At 36.9% G+C, this 11,073-nt stretch overlaps 1 pseudogene; it reads left to right on the plus strand.

Annotated features, from left to right (window-relative positions):
- Positions 1-1,572: 1,572 nt before the first annotated feature.
- On the plus strand, positions 1,573-10,628 carry LOC109271850 (60S ribosomal protein L39-like; annotated as a pseudogene).
- Positions 10,629-11,073: the final 445 nt, after the last annotated feature.

Consider the following 11,073-nt stretch of genomic DNA (forward strand, 5'->3'; position numbering starts at 1 on the left):
AGAAGGAAATGCTTGGAAATGCCTAGAGTATAAGAAAATCTTGGAGTTTGGGTGGGAAAATACAAAGGCAGAAGTTTATTATCTGAAGCTGCTAGGAATAAAATGTTTCTTCTAGGGTTTAATGACAGATTTGGAGGGGAACAAAAATAAGTTCAATAATAATAAATGTTATGGACTCATCATGTCTCATCAAAGACTGAATTTGATAACATTTATTTTCATTTGAAAATATTTCCACTTATTATAAAGTTCTCTGAAATGTTTAACTATATAAAGACAGCTACTATGCTTTATGCTAGAAATATTGCTCAAATGTACTCATTATATAGCTTACAAAAATGGGCATAATAAGTAATTTCTATTTACTTGTTTTGTACATGTAACTAGAGGCTTCTGAAGACACAATCAACTATGTGCATATGTAAAGATTTAGTCATAATTTTCCAAAGGGCTAAAGACTATTGTCATCCCAAGGGTTATTGGTTTTCAAACCAATTATTTATCAAGTAATAGAATAGCCTATTCAAGGAATGCAAGTAATTTAGCATGTTAAATTTTATTTCCTTGGATTGAGATTTTTTGGGGGGAAATAGATCATTTTCTTTCATCATTTATTGATTTACCCATGTCAAAGACTACTCTGAGAACTGGAGATATGGTGGTAAAGAAGGCAGACCCTCTGTATATAGTTCTCAAGATACTGTGACCAAGGAACACACTGGATTCAACTTACAAAGGCCCACAGAATGTAAATAGTTTGGTTAGCATAAACCTAACTAAAATGGCTTAACTAGGAGGAATTAAGCTCAAATAATAAAGTGGGTTGGTGTAAGACAAAGGGAGTCTTAGGAATTGTGGTACACAAAAGAAAAGGGCTCAATTTACAGGCATTTACAATTTAACTCCTAAAATACTATTGTAGTATTAAGTATTGCAGTAGATGGGTGAAATAGGTGATGGGGATTCAGGAGTGCACTTGGGTGATGTATGAAATTGTTGGACCACTATATTGTACACCCCAAACTAATATAATATTAGTTATAGTAGTAATTGTAATTGTAGTAGTTAACTACATTGGAATTAAAAAATTCTGTAGCAAAAAAACACTTCTGGAGACACTAATTTGGAATGATATATGTCCCCCTATGTTTATTGTAGCATTATTTACAATAGCCAAGATAGGAAAGCAACATAAGTTTCCATCAACAGACAAATATAATAAAGATGCACACACACACACACACACACACACACACACATGCACACACACACACACACACACACACACACACACACACACACACTGGAATATAACTTAGCCATGGAAAAGGATGGGATTGTGTCATTTGCAACAGCATGGATCATGGATGGACCTGGAGGATATTATGTGAAATGAAACAAGTCAGACTGATAAAGACAAATATGATATGTTTCCACTTATAAGTGGAATCTTTTTAAAAAGCAAAATATAAACCCCGAGCATATAAACAAACTGAAAGCAGATTCAGACCTATAAATACAGAGAACAAACTGATGGTTGTCATGGGGAAGGGGAATAAGTAGCCTGGCAAAATGGGTGAAGGGGAGAAGGAGGTAGAGGCTTCCAGTTCTGGAATGAGTGAGTCATGTGAACAAAAAGAGCATAAGGAATACAGCCAATGGTACTGTAATGGCTATGTAACAGGACAGATGGTAGCTGTACTTGTGAAATCACCAAGTTGTATACCTGAAACCAATGTAACATTATGTGTCAAATGTGCTCCCCCCAAACCCAAACAGATAAATAAACAATAAGCACTTCTGGACAACTGCTCCACAAATAGGCAGGCTACTTGTGTTGTGTCTTCCCACAGCTGGTTGGTTTATGGTAGAGCTGGGTGAAGATCCCGCTTTTCTTTGTTTATCTCCCTGACAGACTTCCAGTCAGGTGACTTACCAATTCTCAGGGATTTCTGGAGGTCATTTCAGCTTCCATCCTGCCCGTCCCCATTAATTTTAGTTTTATTATTATTATTACTATTGTTATGATTATTATTATTATCTAAGGTAATTATCATGAAATAGATGACTTTGAAGTTGCATCCAGGATTTTAAAAAATCACAGGAATGAGATACAACTAGTTCAGGCACAGGGTCTCTCTTAGGGATGGAGAGGAGTATATAAACATCTGTAATTTTTATTTACTGGGTAAATATTTCTGACTCAAATATGACACAATGTTAACATTTGTAAATTTGAATGATGGATGTGCTGCTATTTATTATGCTATATTATACTCTTATAGGCTTGAAATGCTTCATGGAAATAAAATCTTCTGATTTGTTTCTACTTGCACATGACAAGTGTATGTTTCTTTATACTCTAGCTGTGCCTAAAAAGGTGTTAATTAGTATTATATAAATGTAATAATTTTTAAAACTTTGGACAGCTTACTATGTAAGGGACTCCCAGGTAAGTCTTTTTTTTTTTTTTTAAATCAGAGAATTTATGGGACGTCTGGGTGGCTCAGTCGGTTGAGCATCTGACTTTAGCTCAGGTCATGATCTCGAGGTTGACAAGTTCGAGCCCTGGATCGGGCTTTGTGCTGACAGCTCAGAGCCTGGAGCCTGCTTTGGATTCTGTGTCTCCCTTTCTCTCTGCCCCTCCCCCACTCATACTCTGTCTCTCTCTGTCTCAAAAATAAACATTAAAAAAATTTTAAATCATAGAATTTATTATACATGGAATCTGCTTAAAACAAGGCATACATGTAGGGTGATGAGATCCAGAGTGAGCACATCAGGGAAATTATGCAGTTTGTATAATTCTTTCTCATAATTTATGTTAGATATACCCTTGCAATCAAAAGGTAAATAAGAACAATCCAGGAAAAAGATCTTTAAAAATGAATATGTCTTCTGAGAGAAAGCATTACTTTATTAATATATTATAGTGATTCTACTATTAATTAAATAAAGGTTAGAATACTACATTCTTTTAGGGTTCATGGTTTTTGTACTTTTTTTCTATTGGAATCAACTGTCACAAAAGATAAAATGTTCAAAGGATATAATAGCAAAAATTTTATTTCATTTACTACTGGAATTCTGATAAGTTTATATTAAGACGAGCTAAAATTTCTGGTAATGTCTGTGCATAACAGCTGTGCTTACACTGTGTAGGAGTTGAAACTAAGGGTGAACCGTGGGGCTCAGGAGCACCTCTGGAGAAGTGGTCAGAGGTAAAAAGAAGGAGTCTAACTGATTAAAGGAACATCTTGCCTTTTTCATAGAATTATAATTATAGCTGCCTGCTGATTTTAAAGGGATAATCTTCCCATCCTTTGCCACATAAGTCAAATCCTTACTTCTAGCCAGCTCGCTTAAAAACAGCAGCATGATTTGAATACAATTTACGAGTCAGTGCACAGACCCAAACAGAAGACTAAGGGGAAGATGGTTCACAATGTGGGGAGTAGCAATTGCTATCAGATCCTTCTGCACACCCACCAGGATATTTAAACCCTAAAAAAACCAAGCAAACAAACAAAATTACAAGATCCATGTCAATTAATGGTAAGCATATGGAGGGAGTGAAACTTTTCATTCTGTTTTTGGGATTCTAAGTTGATACAACTGTTTTGGAAAACTGTTTGTGTCTGTTAGAGCTGAGCAGATACATGCTCTAGAGTCACAATTCCAGTCCTACTCAATACAGCATGTGCACAGAAAACACAGCAAGAATGTTCATCATGTAACTATCTGTAATGGCCAAAAGCTTGGAATAATAGAGTGAATAATCTGAAGTATTTTTATATCATACAGTGGCATAGTACAGAGAATTAAAAATGAATAAACTATTACTCCATGCAACAACAAGGAATATTCTTTTTTTTTCTTTTTTTTTTAGTTTTCTATTGCTGTGTAACAATTTAACACAAATTTAGCGGCTTAAATAATGTATGTTAATTATCTCATGGTTTCCATGGGTCAGGATTCCAGGAATGGGTAGCTATTTCCTCTGCTCATGGTCTCACTAGGTTTGATCAAGGTGTCTGTTGGCATTGCAGTCTCATCTGAGGCTTGGGGTCATCTTCAAAACTCATTGAAGCTGTTAGCAGAATTCAGTTCCTTGCAATTGCAGGATTGAGGTCTATGTTTCCTTGCTGGTAGCTGGCCACAGTGTGCTCTTAGGTCCTGGAAGTCATTCTCAGGTCCAAGATGACAGGTTATTTCTTCAAGTAGGAGAACATATATGGCTTTGAAACTCTCATAAGATGACAGGTTATTTCTTCAAGTAGGAGAACATATATGACTTTGAAACTCTCTCAGGAAGGGTCCCATTACTCTGAAGGGCTCACTTGGTTAAGTCAGGCTCACCAAAGCTAATCTCTCATTTGCATAACTCAAAGTCAACTAATTAGTAACTTAACCTCAGGAAGGAGGTCCCATTATATTCACAAGTTCTTCCTATACCCAGAAGGAGGGGATATACAGGTCATATATATCAGGGAGAGGGAATCTTGAGAGCCATCTTAGAATTCTGCCTATTTGTATTGTATAACTCTATACAAAGTTCAAAAGTCTAATGTTGGGGAAAGAAGTCAAAACAGTGTCTGCCTTTAAGGAGAAATAGTAATGACTGGTATAGAACTCAAGGAAAGTTTCTAGGGTGCTAATAATCTTTTGGTTTATTTGTCTAGATGGTGGATACAAGGATGTATTCACTCTTCAAACTGTTCAGTTATGATGTGGCATTCTTTTTGGCATGTATGTTATAATTTGACTTAATTTTTTATTTAAAAGAGAAATGAAATATTACAGCTTTTCCTTCCTCCAAAAATATATGTAGGTGGACATATATAGAAAATAATGACATTCTCAGTCAAGAGTGAGTGGGGACAAATTACTTGTAAGCTAGGAATTATTTGAGGATTATAGCTCTGATTTGTCACCTAACATATGGAGATATCAGTCAAAATATTTTTTTGTCCATTCTCAAAAAATGAAACAAAACATCTTGCCATTTGCAATGACATGGATGGAGCTAAGTGAAATAAATTATTCTAAGGGAAATAACTCAGAGAAAGACAAATACCATATGATTTCACTCATATGTGGAATTTAAGAAACAGAACAAAGGAAAAAAGATTTAAAAAAGAGACAGAAAGACAAAACAAGAAACAGACCCTTAACTATAGAGAACAAACTGATGGTTACCAGAGGAAAGGTGGGTGGGAGATGGGTTAGATAGGTGATGGGGATTAAGGAGCACACTTGTGAGAAGTACCAGGTGTTGTAGTCCTGAAACTAATATTACACTGTATATTAACTAACTGGAATTTAAATAAAAGTTAAAACTTAAAAAAATGAAACAAAACAAACTTTTCATGTTAAAGAATGAAATTTACGTGTTCCTCTTCCAAGAATCCTTCCTTGATATGCACAATCAGAATGAAATACATTAAACGTTGCAAAGAAAATTGTGCCACAACGCCAGTTTGAAAGTCAGTTGATCACTGACTTTCAGCCTTTGTATAAGCCCATAGTCCCTGCTCCCCGCCCGCCCCCCAAAAAAGGATGGCTTAAGTTCTATTTTGGAAGAAGTTTTATTTTCCTGGTGAAAATGGGGAGGAGGGCTAGTAAGTAAGTGACACTGCCTTATGATGATTTGGGACTATTCAGTTCAGTTTATGGTCAATTACACATTATGTACATCCCATTGTCTTTGCCTTTGTGTTTCTTATAACAGCATGGTTCAATTAAAACAACTTCTTTGTAACTTTATCTTGCAAAAATATAATCCTCCTATATAGGTCATTAATTTTTGACCCCAGTTCCTAAATTATGATGAGTTTTTCCGTGTATGCTTTCTTCTGTAGCCTATAAAATTATTTTTCCCTCTTATAGACCTTGTACCGCTAGAAATGGTAATGAGGTAGATGTCTTTGAGTTTTCTTCTCATGTTTCAGAGCATTTTCCTTCAATTCCACTAAAACCCCCAAGCTTTGTATTTCATACTATTCGATTTTATAACCTCATATCCTGCAATTGTAGCTGTTATCTCCCAAACGCTGGATCATTCCTACTCATTTCTCCATGAGTCATTTTCTAGCTGTCCCTCTTCAATTACCTCTATCCTAACTCTTGGTGATTTCAATTAAATTGTAGATAATGCTCTACCCATCTGGCCTTAACTTCCTTAAAATTATCTGCATCCAATAATCTTGTCCTCCACCCTACCTCAGCCACTTACTCTGTAGATATACCTGTTACTAATAATTGCACTCTCTTTGAAACATCAATTTTGTACAGCTCGTTCTGTGACCACTGCTTTGCTTTGCTTTTTTTGTTTTTTGGTTGCTTTTTTTTTTCCCTTCCTAGGGCTCTGAATGTACATTTTCCACCCTCTGATCCATTAATCCTATCAATTTTTCACTGTCCCTCATCCTCGTAATGTCCTCTTTCTTCCGTTTAAAATTTTATGGTCAATGGGGCACCTGGGTGGCTCAGTAGGTTAAGCACCCAACTCTTAGTTTCAGTTCCATTCATGATCTCATGGTTCCTGAGTTCGAGCCCCACGTTGGGCTCGGTGCTAATGGTGTGGAGCCTGCTTGGGTTTTTCTCTGTCTCCCTCTCTCTCTGTTTCTCCCCTGCTTAATTACTCTCTCTCTCTCTCTCTCAAAATAAATAAATAAACTTAAAAAGAATTATGGTCAAAGGGCACCTAGGTGGCTCAGTCAGTTAAGCATCTGACTCTTGATTTCAGCTCAGGTCATGATCTCATGGTTCATGAGATAGAGCCCTGAGTTGGGCTCTGCACTGACAGCACAGAGCCAGTTTGGGATATTTTCTCTCTCTCTCTCTCTCTCTCTCTCTCTCTCTCTCTCCTCCTCCTCCCCTGCTTGTGCTCAATAAATAAATAAATAAATAAATAAATAAATAAACTTTTAAAAAATAAAATGAAATAAAATTTTATGGCCAATCATTACAATCATGCTTTGCACATACCCTTTGTTCCTTTACACCTTTCATGTTTTATCACATTTGCTTAAGTCTAGTTAATTTCAACTCATCACTGATTCCCTGACATACATCTCTATAGATGAATGTGGCTTGATAGAACATATAACCTTGTTAATTGTTCTTATTATAAATTTACATGAAATTCAAATGGGCCATTAATCTTACCAGGCAATCATATGATATGGTCTAGTCCATTCACTTCCCATTTCTGAAAACCTATATACCACAGTCTCCTTTTTTTTAAAGTTTATTTATTGATTTTGAGAGAGAGAGAGAGAGAGGGAGAGAGAGAACAAGCAGGGAAGGGGCAGAAAGAGAGAGGGTGACAGAGGATCCAAAGCAGGCTCTGAAGTGAGTTAAGTGCTGACAGCAGAAAGCCCGATGTGGGGCTCTAACTCATAAATTGTGAGATCATGACTTGAGCCGAAGTTGGATGCTTAACCAACTGAGCCACCCAGGTGCCCCCAAAGTCTCCCATTTTTATTCTGTGATGATAACTTTCCCCTATGTAAAGCCAATCCCTCCATTTCAACACTAGATTCCATCTTATGGGACAGAGGGCTGACAGATCACAAAAGATACATGCTTTCTTTCTACAGTAAACAATTTTGATAATTAGAAACTTACTCATCCTGGGGTTGCACTTTTCAGTTCCCCTTGTACCTAGATAAAGGATATTATTCTTACTAATCGTATGTGAGTGAAAGAAATATGTGTCACTCTAGGCAAGTAATTAAGAAAAAAAATGTGTCTTCTCCATGCTGTCCTTCCAATAACTAGTCAAGGGGGCAAAAAAGGAACTCTCAGGTCTTAGGGGACAGATTGAAGCTCAGTATTGAAGAAGACTTTGTCCCTTGAATACATAGAAAACAACCTACTGGAGACCCTCATGAAACTTTTGAGTGAGTAACAAACTCCTACTGTGTTAAGCAATGGAGGGTTTAGATGTAGGTCTTAGAACAGCTGGGTTAATTTACATATATCTCCTCTGACCATCATTTCCGTAATCTCCCATATTATCAATTTTTTTTACCTTTTCTTAGAATGCTAATATTTATCCCACATTAAAAAAAAAATCCTGACTCTACTTACCCATCAGTTACCACTAAAGTACTTTGTTCTCCTTGGCAGCAAAATTCCTTGGGTAAATTATTTATATTCTCTCTCTCCATATATATATATATATATATATATATATATATATATATATATATATATATATATATATATTTCTCTTTTAATCTCAATCCAGTTAGAATTATTCTGCATCGTTCCATCAAACTTCTCTCTATGAGATCAGCAATAACTTTCATCTTGTTAAATCCAATGGTCAATTCTCAGTTCCTACCTTAATTACCTTATTAGCCACATGTTAGCAACTGTGCCCCTCTTCCCTGTAAACTCTATTTAAATTGTTTTTAATACAGGAAGCCTCTTGATTTTCTTTCTGCTTCATAGGTCACTCTTTACACTCCTTAGCTGCTTATCTTTACTAAGAACTCTTCATGTTGGATTGCCCCAGAGATCAGCTTTCTGTTTTGTTGTTTGTTTTTTTTTTTTTTTTATCAACACTACCTTGGTGATCTCATCCACTCTAATGGCTTTAAATGTCCACATGACATTGATGCCTAAATGCATATTTCAAGCCCAGACCTCTCTCCTAATCTACAGATAGCTATTTGTGCTATTTAACATCTCTGCTTGGAGTTTAACAGACATATTAAACCTAATAAACCTGAAATTAAAATTCTGACCTCATCTAAACCTTTCTTCCTATTCCTTTTCTGAGAAGTCAGGTATAATTTTTATATTTGCTCCTCTCTGTATATAAGGTGCCTTCCCCCCCACACATACCCTGGTTTCTTTCAAGATTTCTTCTGTTCTTTCATTTCCCACAGTTTGAATACAACAGGCCTAGGTGTGTAGTTTAATTTTGCTATTTGTCCTGCTTGGTATTATCTGAGATTTCTAGATTTGTGGCTTAGTGCATGGCATTAATTTGGGGGAAATGCTCAGCCATTATTGCTTCAAATATTTCTTCTATTTCTTTCTCTCTTCTCCTTCTGGTATTCTCATTATCTATGTGTTATGCCTTTTGTAGTTGCCCCACAGTTCCTGGATATTCTGTCATGGTTTGTTTTTGCTTTTGTTTGTTTTTCCCCCAGTCTTGTTTCTTTCTCTTTCATTTTCAGTTTTGGAAGTTTCTTTTGGCGTATTTTCGAGCTCAGAGATCCTTTCCTCAGCCATGTACAGTCTACTGACGAGCCCATCACATGTGTTCTTCATACCTGTCAGAATGTTTTTATGCCTAGCATTTCTTTTTGATTTTTAATTAGAATTCCATCTTTATGCTTACATTACCCAGCAGTTCTTATATGCTGTCTACTTTTAGACCTTAGTATTAATCACCATGGTTTTAATCTTCTGGTCTGGTGAGGCTAACATTCATGCCATTTCTGAGTGGCTTTTGTTGTTGCTGTTGTTTTGTTTTGTTTTGTTTTGTTTTGCATTTTCATAGGCATTGGAATTTGTTGTTGAGGGCCAGAAATGATGTACTGGGGAAAAGGTACATGATAAATAGGCCTTTAATAATGTAATAGTAAGGTATGGGGAGGAGTTCTATAGTCTGTTCTACAGTCCTGGATTGTGTCTCAGTCTGTTAGTAAGCCTCAGCCCCGGGGTTGTAAACTTCACAAGTGTTTCTCTGTCCTCTACTCCCTTTAAGTGGGACAGGATGGCTAGAGGGGCTGGAGTTGGATATTTTCCTTCCCCTCAGTAGATTAAGTTCTGATAAAACTACAATAGGTTAGGGTCTGATAAATTAGTTTCTCTTGAGACCAGGCCATGTTCCAAAGAACAGAATGCTCTGATGTATTTCAAAATGGTTATTTTCCCCTCCCCCTGTTAGAAGGCTGAAGGGACTTTTTTTCTCCCATATTCCCTGTGAGTAACTGGTAGAGCTACTGGAGCTAAAATTCATGTAAGTTTGCCTCCCTACTCCCTAAGACTGTGCCATCCTGCGGTTTTTATCCTCAGACTTGTCTACACTGACTCTCTAGAAATTTGTCAGTTATAGTCTAGATTTTCCCGCCAGTACTAGTTCCTGTAGAGCTTTCAGCTTGAGCGTTTCTGTTCTGTTCAGTTGTGCTGCTCTGTGTTCATCTGCCTGTAACTCCAATTTGGGGGGTAGTAGTTTGCCTTGTGACCTCACATCCCTGACAGAACTAAGATAAGTTGTTGATTTACCAGTTTGTTCAGGTTTTTGCTTGCTGTTAGGATGGAGTGACATTCCACGTGAACTGTCATTCCTTTGCTCTGAACCCTTCCGTGTTTTCCCATTTAAATCAGAGTAAAATGCAAACTTCTCTAAATTCCCTCTAAAATAGCTCCTCTTCTCCGCCATTGCGGTGTGTGCTGCTGTTTCTTGCCAGGTCTTCTCACAAGACTTCCAAGATCCAGTGATTCCTGGCCAAGAAACAACAGCAGAATCGTCCCATTCCCCAGTGGATTTGGATGAAAACTGGTAATAAAATCAGATACAACTCCAATAGGCAGCATTGGAGAAGAATGACGCTGGGGCTGTAAGGGACCGCACATGAGATGGCACACATTTATGCTGCCTGAAAGTCCTGTGTTCTTATTGCATTGCCTCCCTACTGCCTGACCAGTAGATCTGTTTTATCAGGGAAATGGCTTTTCTCTGTTATGATGCTTTTGCACCAGTAGGTTGGTTCAGTAATAAACATGTGAGACCTTTTGACTGACTGACTGACTGACAGACAGACAGATAGATAGATAGATAGATAGATAGATAAATTCCCTCTAAAGTCATGCATGACCTCTATTACTTTCAACCTAGAATGATATCCTAATATATTCCACTTTGCTCACTCTGCTAAAACTTTACTCGCTTCTCTACTCGTCCTGGAGCACATAGCAGTGTTTTGACAGTGCCATGGTACTGGTTGTTCCTACTGTCCAGGACTCCTCTACATCAGATATCCATATTGCTAGTTTTCTGGTTTTCTTCAGATATTTGTTTAAATTTAATGACACTCACTAGGAAAA

This window comes from Panthera pardus, unplaced genomic scaffold (assembly GCF_024362965.1).
Source record: "Panthera pardus isolate Hobbes unplaced genomic scaffold, ASM2436296v1 HiC_scaffold_11, whole genome shotgun sequence".
Lineage (NCBI taxonomy): Eukaryota > Metazoa > Chordata > Mammalia > Carnivora > Felidae > Panthera > Panthera pardus.